Consider the following 12,990-nt stretch of genomic DNA (forward strand, 5'->3'; position numbering starts at 1 on the left):
CTGTCTGCATAGCTTAGCCTGAGAGAATACTCTTGGAAGCCAGAGTGGGGGTGCTGGGGAAATTAACACTGCCCCTTGCAGCTGTCAATCAATTGCTGACCTCAGCTGCCTTGCCTCTTGGGTGGGGTACCCCAGAGGCTCTGTTTTACACTGTGCCCCAGAGTTCTCCCTGGCTTTAAGCCCTAGTTGTCCACAGTGGTAGCTGGCTTGGTAGCAGACCCTCTAGTGGCTTCCTTCCCTTCCCTGTCTCACTTCCTCACTCACCACTGGTGTTTCCTGTATTTCTCAAATATACTACCTGTGCCTTGTCTTGGATCTGCCTCAGGGGGAACCGTGTTCAAGCTGACCTACTTTGCCGTAGGTGCTCTCACATTTATTATTAGTAAATTCTTTGAGCATCATCATGCAGTAGTGATTAATGAGGAAAGCCAAGCTCACTTCCCAGCCTTGGCCTCCACACAAGGCTTCTCTCTCCCTCCCTGTGAAGTCTGTGTGGAGTGGGGTTGCTCCCTGGCAGGGCCATGACCCCAGGTCTTCAGGCTCTGCATCAAAAGCCCTCACAGCTTCCCTTTGCTGCCCCCAGGATATTTCAGGCTAGAGAAAAATCACTCCTAGGACTATCCTTTGCACAAATTGCTGCTGAAATGCTTTAAAGGGGTTCAGCTTACCTCTCTCAGAGCTCTTCTCTGCTCTTTTTGAGGTGGCAGGAGATGAGAGAGTGTGAAACAGAACATTTGTGAGCTTCTACAATGCCAAGAAATGTAGGCTTTCTGCCTCCTAAGACCAGATTCCCTTGCAACAGAGGGAGGTAATTTACACCTTGCTCTACAAGAAGAAATAAAGTAATCATCGTTCCGTCAGTTTTCTAGTGTAGAGTTCTTTCAGGTGATTTTGCATCCAGCAGTGCTGGTGTCAATAGAGCAGGGCTGAGCTACCTGCAAACCTTTACAAAGGACATCCACGGGAGCACTGGCGGGAACTCTTTTCTCAAAGAGTCTGCATACTCTATCAAGATCAGAACATTTTGTATATGGTTTTGGAACATGGAATGGAACACAGTTTCATGACCCCTTCAAAACATGCTCCTGTAAGAGTGGCTTGAAAACATGGAGAAAAAGTGCCCTTTCCAAAGTTGCTATCTCTCCACGACCTGGTTCTTGACTGACTCCAGCTGCCAACGGCACTCTCACCCCTCCGTGGGCAGATGGGCTTCCCACACTCCTGCCCCTTTGCTTTTTCCATATATAAAAGTCAAACACTCTGAGTGCAGTACCTTTTCTCTGAAAACACTTGATCCACAAGTTCCACAAACACTCTGTTTTCAAGTTGTAGAGAATGGAGGCACAGAAGAGAGAAGCGATGTCTTTAGAGTTATTCAGGGCACGGAGGGAAGGAGAGCTGCCTCAGAAAACGCTCCTTTAAGAATTAGACAGAAAGGCTTTTATGCCACTTAGTGCTTAAAAAGAAGCACTAGAAGGGGCCAGTGTGGAGGGCGCTTGAGGATGAATTCAACAAATACTGCAGAATATAAGGTTTTTATTTTCTTTCTCTAAATTATCCTTCAGAAAATAGGGAGTTGTTTTATAGCTAGTAAGTTAATGACAATTTTTTTTGAATGCCTACTATGTGCTAGGCAATATTCTAGACCGAGGGTCAGCAAACTTTTTCTGCAATGGGTCTGGCAGTAAATATTTCAGGGTTTGTGGAGCATACAGTCTGTGTAGCAGCTGTCTAATTCTGCCATTACAGAGTAAAAGCAGCCATTGACAATAAGTGCTGAGCTTAGCTGTGTTCCAGTAAAGCTTCATTTTAAAAAACTTGTCCAGATGCAGTGGCTCATGCCTGTAATCCCAAAACTTTGGGAGGTTAAGGCAGGATGATTGCTTGAGGCCAGGAGTTCGAGACCAGCCTGGACTACATAGCAAGAACTTGTCTCAAAACAAACAAACAAACAAACAAAAAAATAGTTGACTGCAGTGGTGCATGCCTGCAGTCTTAGCTACTCAGGAGGCTGAGGTGGGAGGATTGTTTGGGCCCAGAAGGTTGGGACTGCAGTGAGCACCACTGGAGCCCGGGCTCCAGAGCGAGATCCTGTCTCAAAACAAAACAACTTTAATTTATAAATTTGGCCCACAGGTTGTAGTTTGCTAACCCTTGCTGTAGACGCTGGGAGATATATTAGTTAATGAAATAATGCTCCTGCTTTCAAGGAACATATATTCTGATGTAAGTGCTACTTTAAAATTGGAGTCCTTACCAATAGATACTGCGGCTTGGGACAAATGATCCAGAGACAGCATTTACATGATTAAAAAAAAGGACTGGATGGAAATAAAGACAGTGTGCCCTGGAAATTTATGTGAAGTGACCCAGAAAGTGATCTAAAAAGACACAGATGTCAAACATGCTTGGGGCGAGTTTGAGTGAAATGACTGTGTGGTATGTGAGATTAATAAGAAAGAAATATTTCAAAATTGATATATCTAAGTTAATTTTATAGGTATAATGTAGATATGTATGTGAATGAAAATAAAATACTACTGCTCTACGTAGAAAGTTGAGTATTTCATTCACATTCCAGAAACTGTATATTTGAGTTGACCAAAATACTTTTTAGGAGAACTTCTTTTTGGAGAAGTGGGAGGCTTCCTTCTATTTTGTCCTCCAAGCTACCATCATCTCCTCACTCCTTCACCTAGTTTTCTCCCTGCTCCCACCCCTAACAGGCAAATCTTGACAAAGCTGTCAGAGTGATTATTTAAAAATGAGGCCGGGCGCGATGGCTCACTCTTGTAATCCCAGCACTTTGGAAGGCTGAAGTGGGCAGATCTTTTGAAGTCAGGAGTTCGAGACCAGCCTGACCAACATGGTGAAACCCTATCTCTACTAAAAATACAAAAAAATTTAGCTGGGCATGGTGGCGCATGCCTGTAATCTTAGCTACTTGGGAGGCTGAGGCAGGAGAATTTCTTGCACCTAGGAGGTGGAGGTTGCAGTGAGCTGAGATCATGTCACTGCATTCTAGCCTGGGTGACAGAGCGAGACTCTGTCTCAAAAAAAAAAAAAAAAAAAAAAGGGAAGTCAGATCATGTGGCTCTCTTGCTTAGGACTCACCAATGGCTTCATACCACATTTGGAATACTATTGAACATCCTTTCCATGGCCCACAAAGACCAGCATGCTTAGTCCTTACCTTGCTCTCCAACCCTGTTTCCCACAACTTCTCTTCTCCTTCCCTTTGATCCAGCCTCACTTACCTCCTTCTGGTCCTTGACTCAGGGCTTTGAATTTGCTGTTCGCTCGCTCTGCATGCTCTGCATGGCTCTCCCTCAGATACCCATGTGGCTGACTTCCTCAGTTCTTCCAGGCCTTTGCTTAAACGCTCTTCCTCAGACAGGCTTCCCTGATTGTCCTGTATAAGGAAGGCCCTAGTCCCTCTCCAGTGCCTTGATCCGCTTCATTTTTCTTCATAGAACTGATAACTCTCTGACTTTGTTACATGTATGTTTGCACATTTGCCTGTCTCCTTCACTGGAAGGTTAGCTCTGTGAGGGCTTTGTCTTTTTTTAAAATTGAATGCTGAATTCTCAGTGCCTAGAATAGTGCCTTGCATATGGTAGACAGTCAGTGTATTAGTCTGTTTTCAAGCTGTTGACAAAGACACACTTGAGACTGGGCAATTTACAAAAGAAAGAGAGTTAATGGACTTATAATTCCATGTGGCTGGGAAGGCTCCACATGGCAGCAGAGGAGAGAAGAGAGCTTGTGCAGGGAAATTCCCATTTTTAAAGCCATAGAATCTCCTGAGACTTATTCACTATCATGAGAACAGCACAGGAAAGAGCAACCCCCATGATTCAATTACCTCCCACCAGGTCCCTCCCACAACATGTGGGAATTGTGGGAGTTACAATTCAAGGTGAGACCATATCAGTTAGTTACTATCTAGTACATGACTATATGATGTCTACTGAGCACCAGTTATGTGCTGGACGTTGTTCCTGCTGCTTCTGTGTATGTGCCAACTTCTTCTTCTTTTTTTTTTTTTTTGTGAGACGGAGTCTCGCTCTGTTGCCCAGGCTGGAGTACAGTGGCATCTAAGTGTATACAATCAATTAATAACATTAACTTCTATTCACTTTAGAAGTCTGTCTATTGCTTTGCTATGGCCTTCATTTTATCTTTAGTTAAGCCCAGCCTTTCTCAGTATTTCAGAGCCGTTTAGCCTCCTTCTTTCTCCCTTAAGGGTACAAAGAAAACATACGAGTTCTCCCTTGCTTCCTGTCTTCCATTTGCAGATCTCTTTTTTTCAGCCCTCTCTGTAGAATTGGGATTCCTTTAACACAACTTTCAGGGATTTTCTATCAGTTTGGGTGCCCAGAGCAGGGCAATTCCATAGTGTCCAAGCCAGGATTTCTAGTATGACCCTTCCCTTAATCTAGAAAACCCTCTGGATAGCTAAACTATGTTTTCTAAGCAAGGAACATTTGCTGTTCCTTTTTGCTTTAAGATTCACACATATGGCCTGAATCCACTGATTTTTATTTCAAAAGTTCTTTCAGTATCTATATTGAAGTGTGCTGATCTGGAGCACCTGCTTGAAAGCTAAAACCTTAGCTATGAATTAACACAGTCACAGTGTTTAAAATGAGCAGATAAGGTCTTCTCTATCCTGAAGAATTGCTGACTGGGTGACCCAGCTCCTTTGGAGAGGTCACACATGGTACAGTGACCTCTCCATTCAATGCTCTGTTTTCTCTGCTCCTGTACTCATGCCATCCTTCATCTGGCTCTTCCCACTGGCAGCTCTTCCCATCTTACCATCGACCTTTGCCTTCTCCACGTGTTCACTTTGAATGATCACATGGCCACTCCATTGTCTTCTCATTTCCAGGTATTGTTTTGTCACCTTTTTAGGCTCTCTCAGGTATTTCATGTGGATGCTCCGTCTTCCAAATGACATCTCATGCTCTCTGTGTGCATCGGCGTTAATCTTAGTGACAATTCCAGTGTCTGTAAAGGATTTCTTTCACCCCATGGGCCAGGCCAGATTCTAACTCTGTGGCCTTCTTTTTCATACATCTTTGAAAGCTTTCTTTCTGAGAAGCACATTATTTTGAACTCTTTTATTCCTCCTCTAGTGTGAGCTATAATTGTTTGGAATTTCCAATCCAATTTCTTTTTCAGGTACTCTCTGCAACTAGCCTGCAGGTGAGGTCATTTGCTCTTTGCACACAGACACCACTTCTTTCCTGATTTAGCTTCTAGACGATTCATTTTCAGCTTGAAGTAAAACCATTTATGCCCATTTGCTTGTCTCTGGCTTTTGCTATAATTTTCCAAAGGGATATTTGTGCCTTGTATCCTCATCACGATATAGTGGCTTGGATATAAGATGAGGAGATGCAACTCTTTGGATTTTAATGCTCACTTGGTCATTGCAATTATTTGTGCTTTTTGAGAAGTAATGTTTTTAGAACTGAATTACCTTCTTAGTAAAGAGAGGGCAGCTCTGGAGTCTAAGCTAATGTGCCATTAGAGAGGGCTAAGCTTGCTAAATGAAGATTCTTTCATTTTAATTTGACTGTTACCCAGGGTCAACCTTAAAGTATATTTAATGGTTATGAATATTGTAGCAATGGATTTCTTCAGATTTTTCATAAAATGGTTGATGCTCCTTGCGAAAAATTAAGACATGCAGAAATTTGAAAAGAAGTAGGAATACTAACAATAAATGGCCCGTCCATAATTTCACCACCAAGAGGGAAGACATTTTTTTCTTCTAGTCTTTTTCCTCTTCTGATGACATGGTTCAATGCAGCCATTTTTATCAAAAGTTGGCAACTCACACAGTGATCTAGGACTGTAGCAAAAGCCTTGATAACTTTGCCATTGCCTGTTACTTTAAATACATATTTTAATTCAAGTCACTTCTCAGCCTTGTAGATGCAGTAGATATCAACCCTGGAAGGAATCTCATTTCCCTTCTAATGTGACTACTACTAATTGATGCATGAATCTTCTATAGTTTTCCTAGAAAGTGCCATCAAGGTTCTGTTGGCTGGAGTTGGACCTTTGTTCCTGTGGTTTCTTTTGCCTGGAATGAATCCTCCCCATCTCTGTAGGTCTAAATTATCCCCCCTTTCAAGTCCCTTAGACTAAAGTCTTACTTGATCCCCTCAACGCTGAAATTTTTGATTTACGCTTTCATTTATTCATTTGAGTAGTACAATACCCCGAGCCTAGAATACCCTATTTCTGAAATCTTGATGGTTACATTTTCTATTTCAAAGACAATGGTGGCTTTTTTATTTTTCAGAGATTGAGATCTTGTATTGTGGGAAATGGAAGGACTATTCTCTCTTCTTTATGCATGGGAGACTCACATTTCAATATGTCTTTGGTTATGCAAACGTAAAGAACAGATCCTGGTCTGGAAAGGATAGTTTGAAACCATGAGGAGGGAGAAAATTCAAAATGATGGAAAGTGTTGTACACTGTAGGAGTTGCCTCTCTGCAAGGATTGTTTTGGTATTGACTAGAAGACAAAGGGGAAATTTACTCTTCTAGATGTAGAGAAGGGGTTGTCAGGCATTAGTCTCATGGTGGGGAACTTATGTTCATGGAGGTGGTAAATTTGCTTTGAAACATGGTGGCATGTATATGAGGAAACTAAGGGAGAGATGCCTTCAGAGGCATAACTCTATGGACTCTGGGAGCAGTGGTCTTACACCAAGTTTTGTGGGTTCTTCCCTGTGTTGTGACTCCCCTTTATCCTCCTCAAATTTTCAGTAAGTTCTGTTGAACACCATGGTCTGCCCAAGGCTGTGTATTGGGAAATTAAGGGAGAGTCAGCATCCTCACTGGAGAAGAATTGGTACTGAGAATGCTCAGGTGGCCTGGAAAAGCTGGCTAAACCAAGTGGTGATGCACAGAGAGGCCTAGCATAGTAATCCACATCTAGATGTGACAAGAGTGGCAGCCAAGATGACCTCTGGGGGGCAAATACATCCCTCAGGTACTTCGAAAATACCTGGGCAGGAAAATCTGGCTAAAGACTCTGCAGGAAGTAGGATACGGTAAAATAAGGAGCCCATACCTTTGTTTCTTAGCTTGTAAAGGAAAGGGTAATCCCAGGGCTAGAGAACTGAAGACTGATGAGTCGTACATGGACTCAACAAATATTTGTTGAGCACCTACTCTGTGCCTGGCACAGCACTAGGTACTGGGGATACAAAGATATCAAAGAAACTCTCTGTCCTGATAAAACTCATAATAACATGTACTGGATTTTCTTGGTGGTAGCATGAAAATACAACAAGGCAAATGTTGTAGTAGAGATGCGTACAAGACACCACTTGAGTATGAAGAATGGGGTGCCTGACTCTGCCTAAAAGAGTGGAAAAGACAAAGGAACATCTCCAGGAGGAGGTGATATATAAGCTGAGTGTTAAAGGGTGAATGAGAGTTTAGATAAGATGGGAGAATACATTTCAAGCCGAAGACAAGGTTTATATGATGGACTGGAAGCTTTTGGATTTTATGCACCCAGTGGGATATGAATGTAAAACAAAAAGCATGCCAAAGAATTACATGATCAACTATGCCTTTAAAAATAAATTATTCTGTGCCACTGTAAAGGATATTCTAGGTTGGACTTCCTCGAAACACAGCCTGACATGGGGATTCTTGTGAAAATGACTAATTGAAGGAGTGTTATTAGGGAAAAAATAAGCGAGTGAGGGAAGTGGGACAAGGCATGGGCAGAAGCTGGGAAAGGATGTGATTTAAGGAAGAGTCTAGGCTCAGTTGGATCTCAACGGTAGCTCTGGAGTGTGAATTATACCACAGAGATTGCCCTTGCTGCCCCCAAGGGGAGGATGGGGTCCCAGACATCTCCAGGTAGAATGGCTCCACCAGTTGCAGACAGTCCTCCAGAAAAGAGTGTAGGTATGAGGGGTTAGCAGCCCAAACCTGTAGTGTCCGGGGCATAAATGCATTGAAAGCATCAGCTAATAAAGGGTACCTGGGCAGGGCTCCAACAGCATAGGCTATAGAGGATGAATCAGGATCATCTCACTGGAAGTGGAGGGACTATAAGGAGTTGCCAGGAAAAGCATGATGTGTGGTGAGGGAGAGAAAGGGGTAAATTTAAGAGAGATCTATGAGATAGAATTGATGGAATTTGGTGATTAGTTTGGATATGACAGTGGTAGAGGAGAGAGAGGATTCCAGGTGCACCTCAGTTTGGGATCTGGGCGGCTGGGTGCCTATTGTCTAGGAACTATTTTTTGTTGTAGCGGTTTAGGTGAGGAATAGATTTGTGAGCAATGTTGTTGAATTTGGATTTGCTTTCCTCAAATTAGGGTTCCTTGCCAAACACCCAGGGACTGATGGTCAGTGGGCAGGTAGAAATCCATTGCTGTAGCTCAGAGGAGAGAGCTAAGCTGGAGAGTTTTAGACATCATCAGAGTCTGGCAATCAAAGCTGAAAGGTTGACAAGATTACCCAGGGAGAGGAAGACAATGTAGACCATGCTTAAGACAACTCCCATGGTACCTTATACCCAGCAGAAGCTTAGTACATGTTGAATTGAATTGCAAATATTTAATAAAGTGCTCTTTCTGGCTCCCAAACCCAGTTCCCCATCAGACGTCATTGACAAAAGATCAGTGGGCTAAAAATGACATTGGTTGTACGTTTTGAAATTGTGACATGGAGATTCGTTCAATGAGAGACATCAGTAGACCCTGGGTTGCCTCTTTCTACTCCCAGCCTGAGCTTTCAGCCAGGGGTCTCGCCAACCTATCCTGTCTTCTCAGAGCTGGCTGTGTGGGATTCCAAAAGGGGTGTGCAGATGTCCCAGGGACCTTCTTTCTACAGGCACTTCTAAGAGAAGCAAGAGATGCACAAAGAGACCTGTAAAAAGGGGAGAGCAATACTTCTATCCACACAACCCTAGGTGCCTTGCCCCTGGGGATAACAGGAATGGAGAAATCTCCTTTATTATCAACATCTTTGTGGTCACTCACCTTGTGAATTCCCAGAGGACTTTTGGCACCACCAGGCTGTCCTTTGGTAAATCAAATGGGTGTAAGGCAAAAAACACTTGGGCCTCAAATGAACTTGGGGCCTCATATTTTTGAGTTGCCAAGTAAATATGGAAATGGCCTTGCCAACACCCATGTTTGGGCTGTGGAGGGGACCACGGTGACCCAAAAGCCTTCTTTTTCTGGTGTATACCAGACTGCCCCTACTCATTGCCACCTGAGAAGTGCTGTTGTCTTTTTTTTCTTTTTTCTTTTTTGAGACAGAGTTTTGCTCTTGTTGCCCAGGCTGGAGTGCAATGGCGTGATCTCAGTTCACAGCAACCTCCGCCTCCCAGGTTCAAGCCATTCTCCTGCCTCAGCCTCCGAAGTAGCTGGGATTACAGGCATGCGGCACCACGCCCGGCCAATTTTGTATTTTTAGTAGAGATGGGGTTTCTCCATGTTGGTCAGGCAGGTCTCGAACTCCGGACCTCAGGTGATCTGCCCACCTCGGCCTCCCAAAGTGCTGGGATTACAGGCGTGAGCCACCGCGCCTGGCCGTTAACTTCTAATGGATTAACTAGTGCTCCTGGAGGGGTGTTATGGGAAAACACACATTCTGGGCATGTTAAATGTTACATGGCTCCACCTCAGGCAGCTGACAGATGGTGATTTATTCCACAAAATATTGACATGCTCTACTGAAGTACCCTGTTATTGAGACATTTTGGCAGACCTAGTATTTCCATCTCTGTGCAACTGAAACATTTTCCCTGGCTTTCCTAAGCTATGCCACTCTACTGTGCAAAAATGGCATTTTAAAACTTTATCGAGGTGTCATTTACATATAGTAAAATGTGGTGATTCTAAACATACAGTTTGATGGACTCCCCACATCAAAACACAGAACGACTCCATTACCCTCAAAAGTTTCCTCCTTTCTCTTTCTCGTCAATTCCTTCCCCTGACCTTCAGTCCCAGGCAACCACTGATCTTCTTTCTGTCACTACAGTTTCAACTTTTTAAGAATTAAAAATGGCAAATATTAATCCCAGCACTTTGGGAGACCGTGGTGGGTGGATCACCTGAGGTCAGGAGTTTGAGACCAGCCAGGCCAACGTGGCGAAATCCCATCCCTACTAAAAGTACAAAAATTAACTGGATGTGGTGGTGGGCGCCTGTAATCCCATTTACTCAGCAGGCTGAGGCAGGAGAATTGCTTGAACCTGGGAAGTGGAGGTTGCAGTGAGCTGAGATTGCGCCAGTGCACTCTAACCTGGGCAACAAGAGCCAGGTTCCATCTCAAAAAAAAAAAAAAAGAAAGCAAACATCAAGGAATAACTTATCCTCTGTTAAGTTAGGTAAAATATTAACATGATTAATCTTACTAAAATCTGCAGATGGACAGGATTTTATATGCTTATATGGATTATATCTTTCAAAAAGTAAGCAGAGGGAGAATGGCTCGTTCAATAGGACATGGCTTTTGGTCATCTGAAGAGCAGTTCTTCCTGTACCCCTAAAGTCAAGTAGACAACTTAGGTTATTATTAGGATAATTCAGGTCAAACATATTTAGATCATTTGGTTTTTGTTGATTTTTGTGGATCTGGAATTTCTGGCTGATTAGATTTATTTGCTTAATGAAAGTTGGTGTAATAACTTGTCTTAGGGTTCTCAGGGCTAGGGAGGGTGATTATTAACCAAATCCACAAGCTGGAGATGGAAATATAGTCAGGTCCCAGTTTAGATCTTGAGGGCTGGAATGTCTCTTAGAAACAGCGGCCTGGTTGCATGGCATGGTGGCTGCAGGACCTCTCTTCCTTTCTCATTCACTTGGCCCCTTGTCATGCAATTGACTCTTCTCATTCCCACCCATTCCTGTGTCTGCCATCACCCAGGGTAGGGGGACATGTGCATAGCGGGAAAAGTGGGAAGAAGGAACAGGTAATAAGAAGGTGGCCTTCACTGCTGAGGCTCACTGTTGTGGGCCTCTCAGTTTTCATCCCTTCTCCTGGAAGGCTCTCAGGTCCCCTTTGGTTTTCCACTCCAGGGCTCTGCCCCTGCCCCAGGCTGAGCTCCTGAGTATTGCACCCAGGAAAGTTTAAATCTTGGCACTCTCTTTCCTTTGAGAACACAGAGATTTTTACCTGTCTTAAATCTGGTGAAGGAGGGTAGGGAGGAGAAAAAAGAATGGATTTATTATGCATGGTTTTGAGGTAAGCACTGGGCTTCATGCTTTTGTATGATATCTCTAATTAAAAATAATCTCTATTTGCACTAGCAATATGAGACAAGGTAGCTACTATTTATTGAGTGCCTGGCATTGTGCTGGGTTTTGTTGCTTTTTTTTTTTTTTGTAGATGGTAAAATGGAAGCTCAGAAAGTGACTTGCTTGGGGTCACACAGCTGGTAAGTGATGTCTGTTTTCCATCTCTTTCTCAGTGGATCTGGTAAAGACCTTGCTTGGAAGCTGTAGAGGGTGGCAACAGAGAGGGCCAATCTCTGGAGTCTAGGGAATTCCAGAAAGAAGGTGATCAGGATTGTCTGCCTGTTTGTGTAAGCATTTGCAGTGACAGTGCGAGAAGGCAGCTAAATCTCCTCCACCTTTTGCCCCCTGTGGAAACTGTTTTTGACCCTCACAATTCTCTTGGCTTCTGTCTCATTCCCTCTCCTGGGAACCAGTGTTTTGGCGCTGGGGGAGGTGGGTTTCCAGTCCCGTGAGTTGGCAAGTGGTGAAAGGAGTTCCAGTCTCACTGCTTCTGGGGACACTGTGTTTCTTGGTACACAGTGGAACCCTGACTCAATTTTCCCAGGGCACCCTCCATAGATGTGATTATTACCGGGCTCTCCAGCACTCAGTGTCTGATTTCTGCTCTGTTGGTTTGCACTACGGAGGGTGTTCAGGCTCTACCTGGGTGTTTGCTTGTACCCTGTTGACTTCATTTGCTATAAATGCAACCTGGATCATGTGAATCCTGAAACATTTCTTTCGTTCCTTTCAGTGGCAGAGCTAGAGTAACCAATCTACGTGGGGTTGACGTAGAAAGAGTTACCATCTAACCTGACTCATGTCTGATCATTTCCTGAGTTCATGAAGCACATTTGATTGCATAGCAATTCTCACCTGTGACTAGGTGCTGCATCAGACTGGGGCTTCTAACATGATAGAATGACAGGATGATAGAAGCTGTGCAGGCTGGAAAGCCCTTTGTCCTGCCCTCACGCCTTCCTCTGTGTTATGTTGGAGCTTAGAAATGGGGAGGAGGTAAGACAACCTGCAGAGACACACGGCCCTACTAACTCTCCCTTCTTGCCCTCTTCTTCCCTTGTGACGCAGATTTTGGGATAATGGAAGGATGGGGGCCTGAACCATGGAGTGTATGGCATGGTTTCTAAATGCTGGGGCAATTGTATTATCTGGTCCTTATGTATTTCCATATATTGGTTTCTCTTGGTTGTAGTTTAGAGAAGTTTATCACCAGACTCTTGGAGGCTTCTCTTGCACTCTCTGGGGGCAGCCACTCCTCCAAGCGACTCCTACCCTCTTTCATTGGTGGGTTCCTGTGCTGATGCTAGGACCTGGGTTAGGGTAAGGCAAGCAAGATACCAAGCATGCAAAATCCAAGGGTGTACTCACTCCCAGGGAGGGGCAAGTATAGAGTCGGCACGTGCTTGACCCAGAGAATGAGTTCTCTTAAATTTTGTGTCCCGGCCGGGCGCGGTGGCTCAAGCCTGTAATCCCAGCACTTTGGGAGGCCGAGACGGGCGGATCAAGAGGTCAGGAGATCGAGACCATCCTGGCTAACACAGTGAAACCCCGCCTCTACTAAAAAATACAAAAAACTAGCCGGGCAAGGTGGCGGGCGCCTGTAGTCCCAGCTACTCGGGAGGCTGAGGCAGGAGAATGGCGTAAACCCGGGGGGTGGAGCTTGCAGTGAGCTGAGATCCGGCCACTGCAC

General features: G+C 44.3%; 1 protein-coding gene across 6 annotated transcripts in view; it reads right to left on the reverse strand.

The window, feature by feature from the left end:
• Positions 1-12,990, reverse strand: part of ARPP19 (cAMP regulated phosphoprotein 19) — a 974,666-nt gene that overhangs the window by 315,280 nt on the left and 646,396 nt on the right. Inside the window, exon 1 of one of the 6 annotated variants that reach the window (XM_050797953.1) lies at positions 6,137-6,146. The exons of the other annotated variants lie outside the window; for them this stretch is intronic. The gene's annotated coding sequence lies outside the window, so the exon portion shown is untranslated. Of the gene's footprint in view, positions 1-6,136; positions 6,147-12,990 lie in introns of those variants that run through there. 6 annotated transcript variants of the gene reach the window in all.

This window comes from Macaca thibetana, chromosome 7 (genome assembly GCF_024542745.1).
Source record: "Macaca thibetana thibetana isolate TM-01 chromosome 7, ASM2454274v1, whole genome shotgun sequence".
Classification (NCBI taxonomy): Eukaryota; Metazoa; Chordata; class Mammalia; order Primates; family Cercopithecidae; genus Macaca; species Macaca thibetana.